The sequence below is a fragment of the Canis lupus genome, chromosome 1 (assembly GCF_003254725.2).
Source record: "Canis lupus dingo isolate Sandy chromosome 1, ASM325472v2, whole genome shotgun sequence".
NCBI lineage: Eukaryota > Metazoa > Chordata > Mammalia > Carnivora > Canidae > Canis > Canis lupus.
The window spans coordinates 52,337,963-52,351,762 of record NC_064243.1 but is presented as its reverse complement, the minus strand read 5'-3'; the positions used below and the strand labels follow the sequence as shown (position 1 = coordinate 52,351,762).

The 13,800-nt window shown below is 41.0% G+C and overlaps 1 long non-coding RNA gene across 1 annotated transcript; it reads left to right on the top strand.

Annotated features, from left to right (window-relative positions):
• Positions 1 to 469: 469 nt before the first annotated feature.
• On the top strand, positions 470 to 13,561 carry LOC125755232 (uncharacterized). Its single transcript, XR_007411122.1, has 2 exons — positions 470 to 720; positions 13,319 to 13,561. It is a non-coding gene; the product is annotated as an uncharacterized LOC125755232 (long non-coding RNA).
• Positions 13,562 to 13,800: the final 239 nt, after the last annotated feature.

Sequence of the window (13,800 nt, the reverse complement as noted above, 5' to 3'; positions counted from 1 at the left end):
TGCCCACACTTGTGCCCATGTCTGGCTGCTGGCTGATAAATGTTGCGGCTTTAAGATATTACTTATTAGCATGCCTGTATATTTCTACCTCACACAGTCACCCAGGGGTGATTACTATCTGTTAATTGAATTCTGTGCCAGCAACTGTGTCTTTGTGTGCTTGCCATTATAATTTCAAAGATTGTAACTTCATTTCCTATTTACAAATAATAGTGATAAAAATATAAAGTGAGGTATTTATGCATTCCTGAGTGGGATGTGTGCGCATGTGCATATAAAGATATATATATTTACGTATATGTATAAATATATATATTTTAAAGGAGAGTGACTTAAAGTCACAATATATTACAAAAAGACACAATTGATTAAACTAAACATTTCTATACAGAAGCACGCATATCCAAGCACTTGACAGTTTGCAGCTATTGAGCGCGGCTGGCAAGTCTACAAAATAGAGGCAGGCATTTTTATTTTTTACACAATAATCAAAACTGACATGGTGGGCAGAATAATCAGTGAACAGTTATGAAACTGTTCATTTATAAACCTGTCTTTTTTTCCGGGGAGTATAAGAATAAGCCGCAGTGATTTGGTTAGCCCTCTTTGGATTTTCAGAATGTCTGTGTCTGAATCAGGCATTGCATGTAATGAACCTCCAGTGAAGAAGAAACCCGGATCCGGGATCAAAATGACACTTCGTCAGCTGTGATGAGTAAGGTGAGGAGGCGGGGGGTCTGTGGATATTTTAGAGTCAAGGATCTCAACTATCCTGATGCCAAACTGACCTCAATTTCCTCCCATAGAAAGTGATTCATTTGCTCCCATTTTCTGAGACTCAGCCAATTTCCTAAAGCACAGTAAAAGTTTTGAGTCCTGGAGCTAAATAATATGTCTGATAATATGTTTGGTTAATCACCGGTAAGAGAGAAAGGTAACTGACGAACTGACGTAACTAATCCAGAAAAAGTGTTCCAGACAATAATAACAACCGGAATGACTTCACCAAATTATACAGCAGATATTTCCCAGTTTGGAGAAGACAGAAAGAATGACTTAGACTTTTTATTTTCATTTTTTTAAATTTTTTAGAAGATTTTATTTATTTATGCATGAGAGACACAGAGAGAGGCAGAGACACAGGCAGAGGGAGAAGCAGGCCCCATGCAGGGAGCCCAATGTGGGACTTGATCCCAGGACCCCAGGATCACGCCCTGGGCCAAAAAGGCAGATGCTCGACAACTGAGCTCCTTTTTAGGGATAAGTGGTTGAATCAGGGCTATTCTAACCACTACTTGTAGTGGGACCCCTCGTTATGTACCCATGACCCCTGGTTCTAGATGAAACTCTCTCCTTCAGAAATACTGAGAAAAATGAGAAGTTCTGGCATTTTCCCTTCTTTAAAAATATCTTGAGCTTAGGCTTTTCATGGGTTTTCTGGCATCTCAGAATATCTGGATTAAAATCACAATGCCTCTTTACCTCTAGGCTGAGAGTGGCAAAATTGCAATAAATGAAAAATGATTAATCAAATGAACGGACACAGATTTCTAAGGAACCCAATCTGATCAGAAGATAGTTTCTAATTATAGAAACTGGTGCCCCCATCCCTGGGTTGAGCTGAGCATTGGATGGCATCTCAGGTCCCAGAGAGACATGGCACAGGGGATGAAGAGTTGCCTCCTGCATCCACCAAGTTCTGGCATTCTCTCTGCCCAACGCTGAGGATCCCTGACACTTTGTACAGACCTGAGGCAGTGCCCAGCTGCCTGCTGAAGCGAAGTGCCCCAGACACAGCACCACTCACTTACCGGGTTTAGTACCTTCCCTACAATGTCCAAAATATTAAAATTCCATTCTAGTACTGCAGGTGATGCATGTAGGTATTGGGAAAAATATAATTTATTTTTTTCAACTCAGTTCAAATAGAAATTGAGACTCTACCTTGTCATGTACTGATTTCCTAACCTCAGAAAAGACAAAAACGAAACAAGATCCCCCCCCCCAAAAAAAATGAGCTTACAATCAGGTTGATAAGTATGTTTGGGGAGGGTGAGTGGGAGTGACAGAGAAACAGGAAGAAGACAAGAATACAAAACAAAATGAGTGTCGTAAAAAGAAAAGGAAGATTGAAAGGTGATGGGGGGAGGAAAAAACACAGCACGCTTGGTGGTAAAAGGATAGCAATGTATGGAGAGATGGCATCAATTATTTATCTTGAAATTAATTTAAGATTTTTTAAAGCATTTTTTATTTCATTTATTTATTCATAAGAGACACAGAGAGAGAGAGAGAGAGGCAGAGACACAGGCAGAGGGAGAAGCAAGCTCCATGCAGGGAGCCCAATGTGGGACTCCATCCCGGTCTCCAGGACAATGACCTGGGCCGAAGGCAGGGCTAAACCACTGAGCCACCCGGGCTGCCCAAAATTTCAAAATGTGACAACGTGGGCAGACAACCCAAGATAACGAAGCCACATAAGGAAAGACGGATGGAAACAGAAGCAGAAGCTCTGGGTATGTCACGGCATGCCAGCACTGGGTTGTAGCACACGGAGCGAACTGAACTCTGAAGTAGAAGACACAAGACAGTCACAAGGGTTTTGAGAGATGCTTTCAGTAAAATGAATGTGAAAGACAGGCAACAAAGGGTTAATATGGACCATGCTCCCAAAAAGCTTGATATTTGATACATATGGCAAGAAAGACCCAGTGGTGGACCCAGAGAGGGCAGGAAGTAGTAACCAAGGGACATTTTCAAATTTTTGCACAATTTTTAAAAATCTGATGAAATCTTTGCATTTGAAGAAGACGTAGTTCTTTACTTAACTGTTGAAGTGGGGAGACTGGAGAGAAGCATTCTAGTACTTTCCTTGCTTCATGACCATGCTGCCTTTTCACACATTCAATCTCACCCTTTCACCAATTTACAACCAACTGATAAGGGTTGGAGATTTGGCTGGTTTTCCAAAGTCATCCAAATCCTAATCAAACATTAATGTTCATTTTCTATTTCCTTGGGGTTGAAAATTCTTCTGATTTTGTTATTCTGTGCTAGTAGTCAAACATTGTCCATATTCTTGGAGGCACCAGCTCCTACCTACTTCCCACCTGGAGTTAAGAGCAATCTTTCTCCTGACACTTGCATCTTGCATGATGTACACAAATTAGTTGCCATAGATTGTGAGGGTGATTCGAGTTGATGGCTCTCCACTATTTTTTTATGATTTTATTTATTTATTTTAGAGAGAGAAAAAGGGAGAGCACTAACAGGAAAAGAGGAAAGGAGGAGGGAGAAGGAAAGGGCAAGAATTCCAAGCGGACTCTACACTGAGCATGGAGCCTGATCAATCCCACGACCCTGATATCATGACCTGAGCTGAAACCAAGAGTCTGATGCTTTAACTGACTAAGGCACCCCTCGACTATGTTTGAATTTTGGGGGGCTGCTGAATTATGCTCACCAAGACATGGGAGAGTTAAAGCATAGCATATGATTTTATTAAACATTAAATATCATTTAAAAACATAGATATGTTTTTATTAAACCTAGATATCAAATATACCTGTTTAATAAGACATGAACATTTTCTGTAGAGATATCAGTTATTAACAGGAACATCTACCTGAGAAGCCAGACTGGAGGAATGTGTGTGTGTGTGTGTGTGTGTGTGTGTGTGTGTGTGTGAAGGAGACCCTTGCCACATCTCCACAATAGCAATGGTAATCAGAGCTATCATTTTGCAGCATTTGCCATGTGGGTGCTTTACATAGGTCATCTCACTCAAGTTGTTTACCTTTCTGATAAAAACTCAGTGTTTTTGAATCTGCAGAGCAAAATGCTCATCTCGTCTGCACACTTTGGCACATATTCGGTCCCTCTCTCTCCCTTCCATGCATTTCTTTCCAATAAGTCTTTTTTAAAGTTGACATAGAATGGCTGTTTCCATTTCTACCACACTCTGTGGGGGGTTTTTTGGCATAATCACAGTTTACCCAAAAGTTTTAAAATCAGAGAATAGTAGAATGCAAAAGAACTCAGGAGGCCTCTACCCCTTGCCTTTTTCTGTTGATTAGAGAAACAAAGCTCACAGAGGCTGAGTTGTGGGCTTACAGGGCTCATTACTGTACAGGAACTCCAGCTTCCTGGATCTAAGTCCAGTACTTGTCACATGACACAGTTCTGATGCCCACTTGACCTGCCACTTGTCCAGACCCCATCTGATCCTTGGGTCGGTGGTGGGACTTCCCAAAGCCAATGTCCTTCTGCAACCAGTCTGCGGTATGGAAGTAAATCCAACACAAAGTTAGGTGATTCTCAAAGAGTGAGCAAGAGAAACCTCATTTGCTGAGGTATAGGATTAGTAGCCATCTGCAAACCAAGTCACTGGCCTTCATTCACCAGGGCTGTGGCTGGCCTTTGGGAGCTTAAGTAGGTCAATCCTAAATGCATTAAATGCACTAAAATGCCCTGAGACACAAACACATTGCATAGTCCATAAATACAACAATTAACTCTTCTGCTGCCAAAAGTTCCACTGCCAGATGGAACATGGGAGCTTTCCCAGCCAGAAGACAGGAAAAGCCAAAGCTGGTTACCTAGGAATCTATCACTGCAATTCTTCTGGTCCAGTAGGTTCTACTAATTATATATTTTCAAAATATGAACATTACTTTTTTTACTTTCAAAAGTTAAGTGTGATTTGATTTCAATTTTATATTTATGTATTCTTTACTGAACATGCAATATAGCAGTCAACATTAAGGTATCATCTTACTTCAGTGACTGAGTGGAACTTTCCATGAAAATAAAAATCCACCTATTTCCTAAATATTTACATAATGAGCTATTTAAATGCAAGGGATTCTAATGTATGTAAACAATTGCAAATAGCATATTTGGGAAAATCCAAAACAAAAATGTCCACCGTTACTTGTAATATGTGATTCATAACTTAGTCAAAGCATATTTCTGAGTTCTTATGCCAAAGAACTGTATGCTATAGTCAGAGGCATAATATATTTTCAAGGCAATTAGAAACCAATAAAGTGAAGGAGTGAAAATGTAGCATGACAGGGTTGAAAAGTTACTAAGTGTCAATTATAAATTTTTCCCTTGAATTATGTCTGTGCAACACCCCAAGGAATATATTTTAAATTATCGGGATCAATTAATCACAACAAAGCCCATGGGAAGTGATTTTACCCTTTCTCATGAATTCTGACAAATCATATAGTGTATAGTTTTTGTTCAAAAATATTCAAACTCAAAATTCAGTTCTCAGTGGTGGTGAAGTTTTTTCAATCAACCAATCAAAATAAGCACTCTCAAAATACTCATTAAATCCAGTTTAGAGAACCAGCTCAGTGGCTCCGGCTACACTGAATTAGCTCATCCTACTTACATGTATTCCAACTTCACTTCCATCTTCCCTTTTTGACTGGAAGAGAAAATGGGAGATAGAGAGGTGAATGTGGTGGGGGTGAATGCTTTCTGCTTTTGAGAAGCAGCAAGACTCTACCCACTGAGGAGAGACCCAGGATTGGCTGTGTTTTGTATCTGCCCATACTAATTACTGCCCTACAAAACCTCTTTTCACACACACAGAGCTGAGACCAGTCAGTTCAGAGCTAATGAGTGACACTGTCACTGTTGTTGATAGCAAGGACGTGAAAAAGGCTTGAGCTGACAAAAGTATCTTATCTATGGCTAGAGTCCTTGCCTTCCTCATTTTTCTCAATCACGATAACCTGAAATAACTAACCTACTGAATAGAATGCAGTACCATAGTTTTTCCCATCTGTCTGGCCACCAGAATACAGCGGCATCTCCGAAGCCAAAAGCAAATCAAAATTATAACCGGCCTTGAATTTTTTCATTACTTCCCCATGCTCACCTTATTCAAGGGTGTATTTTGCAAACTGATTTCTATAAAGAACCTAAGAGCCATAGTAGTGAGTTTGAACCAATAGAAGTCAGTGGGGTGTCACCTATTACATAGTCTGGAGCATGTCCTGTGGTGCTGATGTCACATTAGGGAAGATGGTGCCTCTCTTTGTAGGTGAGGGGTGAGCCTGGAAAAACAGCTGCATTCGTTAAGGACAAATCTGGTCAGTCAGGATTTTAGGATGTTTTCCACTTAAAAAGTAGCAGACCTATAAAATCCAATATTTTTATATATTTTTTATTAGATTTATTTATTTTAGAGAGGGGGAAGGGGCAGAGGGAGAGAAAGATAGAGAAAATCAACCGGATTCTACTCTGAACATGGACCTGAGGCTTAGTCTCAGGACCCTGAGATCATGACCTGTGCTGAAACCAAGAGTTGGGTGCTTAGCTGGCTGAGCAACTCAGGCACCCCCAAATTCCAACATTTTTAAATCAGAAATACACACACACATACACATATGCAAATATATGCATCTGAGTAGGAGGGGTTCCATTTGCTGTTTACAACTCCCAACAATACAATGAATACGATGAATTACAGTTCCCTCCCACAGTGGAACCCAAAGAGCATCTTTTCTGCAGTTACGTGAAGAGAAGTTCACCCCATTAACAGGGTCCACTCTTCTATAATGGATTTAGCCACATCAGTTATTTAACTGATTAAGACAGATGTAAACAGAGCTTTTCTCGGACATACACAATGGGTTTTTGTTCTGTAAAATAACAATGACCTATCACTTTCCCTGTTAATTTTCTCAAGTACAATTCAAATTGACAAAGGCAAAATACAAAAGAAGCACACAAAGAGTTCAAAAGTTATGAAAGATTTTTTAAAAATTATGAAAACAAACTAATAAAAAAAAGTGGCTGCAAGAACCACATCTTCCAGCATGTACAATATTTTCACAGCAAGGTTTTTTTGTTTGTTTGTTTGTTTGTTTTGTAGGAAGCTACACGTTTCGACAGGTTCATTTCCCCTAGTCTCTGTCCAAGTAAGTCATTTGTCACATCTGAGTGCATATATTTTGTTCTGGACCCATAAACCCTAGGGAAGGTTCACTTTCTTTTTCATTGAAATTCTTCCCCAATGGATTTTTTCTTTTCTTGCAAAGTAATTTTATACTGCCGGTGGTGTTGGCAATAATATATTGAAAGTTAAATTTATGTCAACATCCCCAGATCAACTATCAGATGTTGCTATTAACATTGACATCAAAATCACTAAGAAATTTCCATCATGTAAATTAATTATCAGAATTATATTGGCATGAATACATAATGACATTATTCATGCAAATAATTAAAAATATGCCTCCTGAAAACAAATTATAATAATAGAATAAAATGTCATTATTGTGGCTTCTCAACAATCCATTAGGCTTGGTTTAGGCACTCAAGACTTCCAGATTATCATAAAGAAGAGTAAAAAAATGAAGGCACATTATTTCATGCCAAAATGGCAAGTCTGAGGATGAGACAGCAGTAGGCCAGGTCATGGTGGTGACCAGGCAAACTTTTCACGGCACCTCTTCACTGTACAATTATCTCCACCATTATTGTTGAAAAGAATATTATTGTTACTTTATTATAGCCAATTTTTAGTCTTGAGGGACCTCTCCTACAAAAAGGTTGCAGTTATGAAAACACTGTTATTCTAGAACGCAGCAGGGAAAAAAATAATTAACCTACATGCTCACAGGTTATCTCTCACTACCCCCACAAAAATGTAATTACTACCCCTCAGTGAGCACAGGGAGAGCTGGTTACAGAGTTCACCGATGTCTGCAAACTTTCCCAATAAGAGAGACATGGCAATAATGGGATTCAAGCTCCTCTAGGGAAAAAATGTCTAACCCCATTGAATTAACACGCTAATAATGTACATAGAAGAACACTTAGTTCAGTGGTGGTTGCTATTAATAAATAATATTTAAAACAGTGATAACATTAGCTGTGAGGCTAAGTGAGCAGTAAGCAATGAAACCATCACCACACAGAACCTATTTGTACCCCTCGCTCACAGCCAAATTCCCTCAAAAATCTTTTGTCTACAGAAGAATTAGAACCTTGTCCAAATCCGCTTAAAATTTGGAACTCTAAAATTCTAAGGAGAGAAGCAAAACTTCACAAGCAGGAGTTCCAATGAAATCATATAAAATGGAAGCTATAACCATAGAAAACACATAGTAATGATGTTATCAACAGAATCAGTTGCAATGGTGGATGGAGAAAAGGGACGTTGTATCAGTTCCCAAGAAAGTTGCTTTGCTAGATAACAGGGAGCTAATGCTTGATGGCGTTTGCTTAATGAGGCATCAAATCTTCCACCCCTGCTTGGAAATGCAGGTCCCCCGGCTGTTAATTTGAAAACAGATCAAACCTGTACCCTTAACTTTAAACTATATTAATAAAATCATGTCTTGTGGCATCTCAGTGGTAGCATGTGATGTCATGTAAGCACCATGTTTTTGCAAAACCATCACTTGTACGTAATTCACATGAAGCACAGCAATTTAAGAATAACATACTTTAAAAAGCAAAACCAGGAGTAATTTAAATAAATACTTTTCCTATTTTATCTTTTGGAGGGCTCATCTATAAACTTACAATTGGGATTTGTCATGTCAATCAAACATGAATCAAAGACTCAGAATCTGTCCTTAGGGAGGGAAGACATAGACCCTGCCTGTCTGGAATGATGAGGGAACTGTTTGCCATGATCTCAAAAGGGATAGTCTCCTGAAATGAGGAATATTTAAATTTCCCAAATGCTTAATAAAGAACTGTAAATTGAATCTTGTTCAGAACTCAAAGGCCTAGTCTTACAGCCCAGACACTCCCAAGAGTCAGAAAAATAAATCTCTGGAAACCTTAGAAAAGTTGGAAAATTAATTATGGTGGCACACTCTAACTTAGACATAAGGGTGGCTTCCCCCAAGAAGTTACTCCAAACTAAAATTCTCATACATCAGAACTTCCTCGAAAACATGAATATTCCCTGTAAGACTGTCTCCCCCCACTACTTACTACTAACTGCCCTGTGCATTTTGAGATAACCAGTCATGACCAACAAGAACAACATAACACATATATCTTTCTTTTTTAGTAGGTTTTTTTTTTTTTTTTTTTTTTTTTTTTTTAGTTTTAGTTTTAGCAAGAAAAGTAAATGACTTACTCTTTCATCATGACCCTAAGCCCCAGTAAAAGTCATCAACCCTTGGTACTATTCCAGTTTGGGGGCTGTCCTGGAAGAGAAGGAGTAACTCTTACTCCTTCTGTCCCCATATGGTCTGCTGTCTATCTGCTGAGTTAGACAGACAGCATCTGTGATGCCTGGGACCCCCGAATTGGCTTTGTCATGATTGCTTGCTGATAAGTTGGAGAATGGAGTTAGGCTGTGTGACTTGTTGGGCAGGAAGAGAACGATGATGGGAACCACACAAGAGAGTGGACAAAGCGTCCAAGAGACCAAGTCCCACTGGCACACAGCAAAAGCATTCATGTTTAAGGAGTCCAGAGAAAGCAAGTCCATGGACGGGATCCAGTTCCGTTGGCACCAAGTGGGGAGAACAGGACTCCCCAGCCCTGAGCCAAGTCATACCGGAAAGTCCACTCGAGCAAGAGAGGGAAGAGCAGAACATGCCAGTTCCCCAGGGATTGGGACAGGCAGAAATACAGCAGGGAGCTGCCCCCATTCAAGTGGGGTAACAGGACTGTGCCATGGGGCCAAGGCCCCAGTGGGGGATGGAGAGGCTCTGGGCAGTCATAAGACTCAGGTAGAAAAGTATGGGCAGCACTTGGCTATCATGGATGTAAAAAAGCAATACCAGTGAGAAGGCGGTCTTGAATCTCTAAAGCATGCACACGCAGGCCCAAGGCCAAGTCCACTCACCATAAAATCTGCTGGGAAGTAGAGAGACAGGAGCACTGCTGTCCTGCCGGCCTCTAATTAGTCAGGGCAAAGGAGCATAGAAGCCCACAGTTAGCCTCCATCTATGCCTGCTCTGTGAATGGGGTCTGAAAAGTGCATGAACTGATACAGTTGGGTTTGTGTGATACCATGACTCCGGCCAGTTAATTAAGCCTGGACCATTTGCCTGGGAACAGGGTGGCGTCATTCTGAGAATAGTGGTTCCTGCTAATCGGTATGCCCTCTCAGGGCAATGCCCCCCCAGAGTGCAGTAGCTCCTAAGCAGCAGAATGTGCCCTATCTCAACCACCACTTTCTCTCCTGTAAACCTATAACCCCTTTAGGAAATAGCAATAAATATTTACTGTGATCCCTGATTGAATGTACGCTGAGACAGTCTTTTATCAAGTGGACAAAACTGAATTTTATTCACTCTTAGCTTCTCTACTTCTTCCAAAAGTATAGTTGGCCCTGAGTTTGGGTGCAGACCCTGAATTGAGCAAATGCAGATTCTTCCTTAACATCACCAAATCCCTTGGATATAAATAATTTTTCAGAAGTTACAAATATAGTGACAATCGCTCAACTTCCCACCCAATTGAATTAATAAATATTATATTGTCTGAATTACTTGTAGACTTTTTCTCTTATATGTGTGCTTTGAAAAAAAATGAGTAATAGATTCACATAGTGTCTTCTTCCAAATGAAGACAACATTCCAGATGAAGGGAAATCCCTTGTCACTGCCCCCATCCCATCCATTTACCTAGTTACAGAGGAAAGCGCCATATGCCCTAACAACGGGACTTTCCAGATTATCTGCGCACCATTGACTTTTGACAAACGCAAACCCAAACTTGGTCAGATCATAGCCAAACTGCTACACACTTCTCACCTTGCCTCTCTCTGGCCCAACCTCTTATGTCCTCCTAAAATTATCATTCCTTCTTGTCTTGTTGACCATTCAAGTTCTTTTCATTCTTCCTACAAGAGCACAATGTGGCGATACCCCAGGTAAAATGATTCACATTGTTTCTCTACATTACCCTTGCCATCATCAATCAATCTTCCGAGACTTCCTCAACATGGTATGAACCTCCATTATCTACTCAAAAAGCAAAACACTTGTCAGAATGAGTGTTTTATAAGAAGCAAGGCCCATGTCCTTTATGGCTCCCATCCTAGCATGAGAGGCATTTCGTAGGGTTGTCGTGCTACAAGATTGAAGGACCATATAGCTCACAGGAGGAAAGGAATCACATGGGTGAGGACATCTTGAAATAGGCATTCACCAATTCATACTGTCATTCATTAAATATCTAGAAATTTTTGAAGTCACAAAAGATAGACACTCACTTTTGAGGTGTGATATTAAGGACATATTCACCACCAAACTATTTCCTCTGCTAATCCAGGACTATGGCTGTGGCAGGCTTGAATTCTTCATCATTCATCACTCAAAGACTGATCTTGGTGTAAAATACGTTGTCTGGGCAGATAGCAATTAGATTGTGAAGATAACCACATATCAGTGTTAGGTGTGATCGTCTGCAATTGCAGACAGAAAGACTGGTTGTGCTCAGAGGAAAGTGAGGCCAGTGGCCTGTGGGGCCACTCTGGGAGGGAGACCAAAAGTCTGGGAGCCACACGGAGTAGAGAGGTGGCTGGCACAGGGGAGTGGGCTCCAGGGCCTGTACTGAGGAGAGTGAGCAACACGGGGAAGGCTCTTGAATTAAAGAGTGAATGTCCGCAGGTAGAAAGACGAGCATAGCAGGATGGTGGCTAAGTGCACCACAATCTCTCCCCGAGATCCCCAAATAAGATGTCTCCATGGCTTTGACATAGGCCAGTGGAGACCCTCTGTCCATCCAATTTGCCTGGAGAATGGCAATTAATGATGCAAACCACCAGTCTTCTTTTCTTCTTTTGATAGCACACTTTTTGCCGTCAGAAACTGTACGTGTTGCAACATTGCAAGTGAAGAGAAAGGCACTTCAGATTGGTTTAAGACAGAAGAGAAATTCACTAGAAGTGGCCTAAGAGCAGATGTGGTTCACTCATGCATCTGTATGGACATCAGGAGAATGATATAAAATGACCAATATCCAGGATGCCTGAGTGGCTCAGTTGGTGAAGCATGTGCCTTCAGCTTAGGTCATGATCCCAGGGTCCTGGGATGGAGTCCTGTGTCAGGCTCCCTGCTCAGTGGGGAGTCCTCCTCTCCCTCTCCCTCTTCCCCTCCCTGCTCCACTCCTATTCTCTCTCACTCACTCTGCTGTCTCTCTCAAATAAATAAAAAAAAATCTTTAATAAATAAATAGATAAAATAGCCAATATTCAATCATTTTCCCCTTTAAAAATGGTATTTCCAAAAACAAAAGATAATCCCATAAAGTGCAGTACACAGAGTTTTTCTTCTCTCCCTGCTCCCTCTGCCCCTGCTGCCTCTCTTGAGGATCATAGTATCTCAGTGTAAGAGAAAACATACACAGTATAGAATAGCCACAGCCAAGTTCCAGAATTCTGAATTCCCAGGAAAGTCAATCCTACTGGCACAGCTTGGACCCACTGGTAAGGGGTTGGGGTTACAGATGACCAACATGGCAGCCAGTGGTGACTTTTTTTTTTTTTTGAGTGAAGTGTGTGTGTTTGTTAGTGCACATGTACATGTATGCACACAGTGTGTGTGGGTGTATGTGTGCATGCGTGTGCATAGGGGTGGAGAGGCCACCAAGGTCAGTGCTCTAAGAAAAATTACCTCAGTCAGCATGCATGGCCAGGGTAAATTTTCATGCACTTACTACTTCTACCAAATACCCAAACCCTGACAGGGACCTAATAAAAACAAAATCAATGATGAGGATAATGTTTCAGTTCAGTTATTAAGCCACTGAACCATTTGATGGCCGCATGTAGCCTTATATGTAGTCATTACCACCCAAATACCTCCCAGGAAGATCCATGTTTGCAGGACAAAGTCCAAACTCCCACGCAGCCTCTATGTGAGGCCTCATTCGACCTGACTCCACTCCTACCTAAGTTAGTAACCTCATCTCCCATCACCCCCAAATCCTGCTCTTCTGTTTGATCTCATTTTGATCCCACCACATCTCCCTGAACCTCAGGGCCAAGTCTTCCTGACACGTCCACCATTTTCCCCAGGAAATACCTTCTTTCTCCTCACCAGCTCTTCACATTTTACTTCTTCCAAATTCTACTCAATCCCAGGCTCCTCCCTGAGGACCCTTCTCTGTACAGCAAGACAACATTGCCTACTTCATGTAGTGGCAGTGGGCCCCATCATGAGAATATATAACCGAAGTACAGGACCTCACACTTGGCACCTGGTCAGTGATAACTGCACTGGTATGATACTCTCTATTATCAATACTCTCTGATACTAGCATCTAATATTAGTGTCTCATTGCTGCATTTCCCACACTCTGCTTCATTTTCCAGACTCTTCAAGCTCTCCATGTCTTTGATCCCATTGTATACTGCCTGGCATTGGTGCCCAGCTGCTTCACACCTGTGAGTCCTGTCTTCTCCAAAGCTTGTACTCCTGAAGAGCAAGACCATGCATTGTGTTTCCCCTCCCCTAACACACTGCTAGTCGGCACAGGTGCTCAGTGGGTATCTAGTAAATTGTTTGAAGAATGAATGGGGAAGGGGGTAAAGAGTGAATAAATAATTTTAGAAAACCGGATTTTGTACATTTTATTTGAAGAAGACCCTAAATGTAAAGAAGATAAATTTCTAATGGTAGGAAGAGAATACACATAAATAGTAGCAGAAGCCGAGAACATTGCGATTTATTTTCATGTAGCATCTTTTATTCAAAGCATTACCAGACATTTGCTGAAAACAGTTAGTTGTACCAAGGGCAGACGACTCAATGAAATATTTTAGTCACATTTTATAATGGGGGTAAGGCTCTCTCC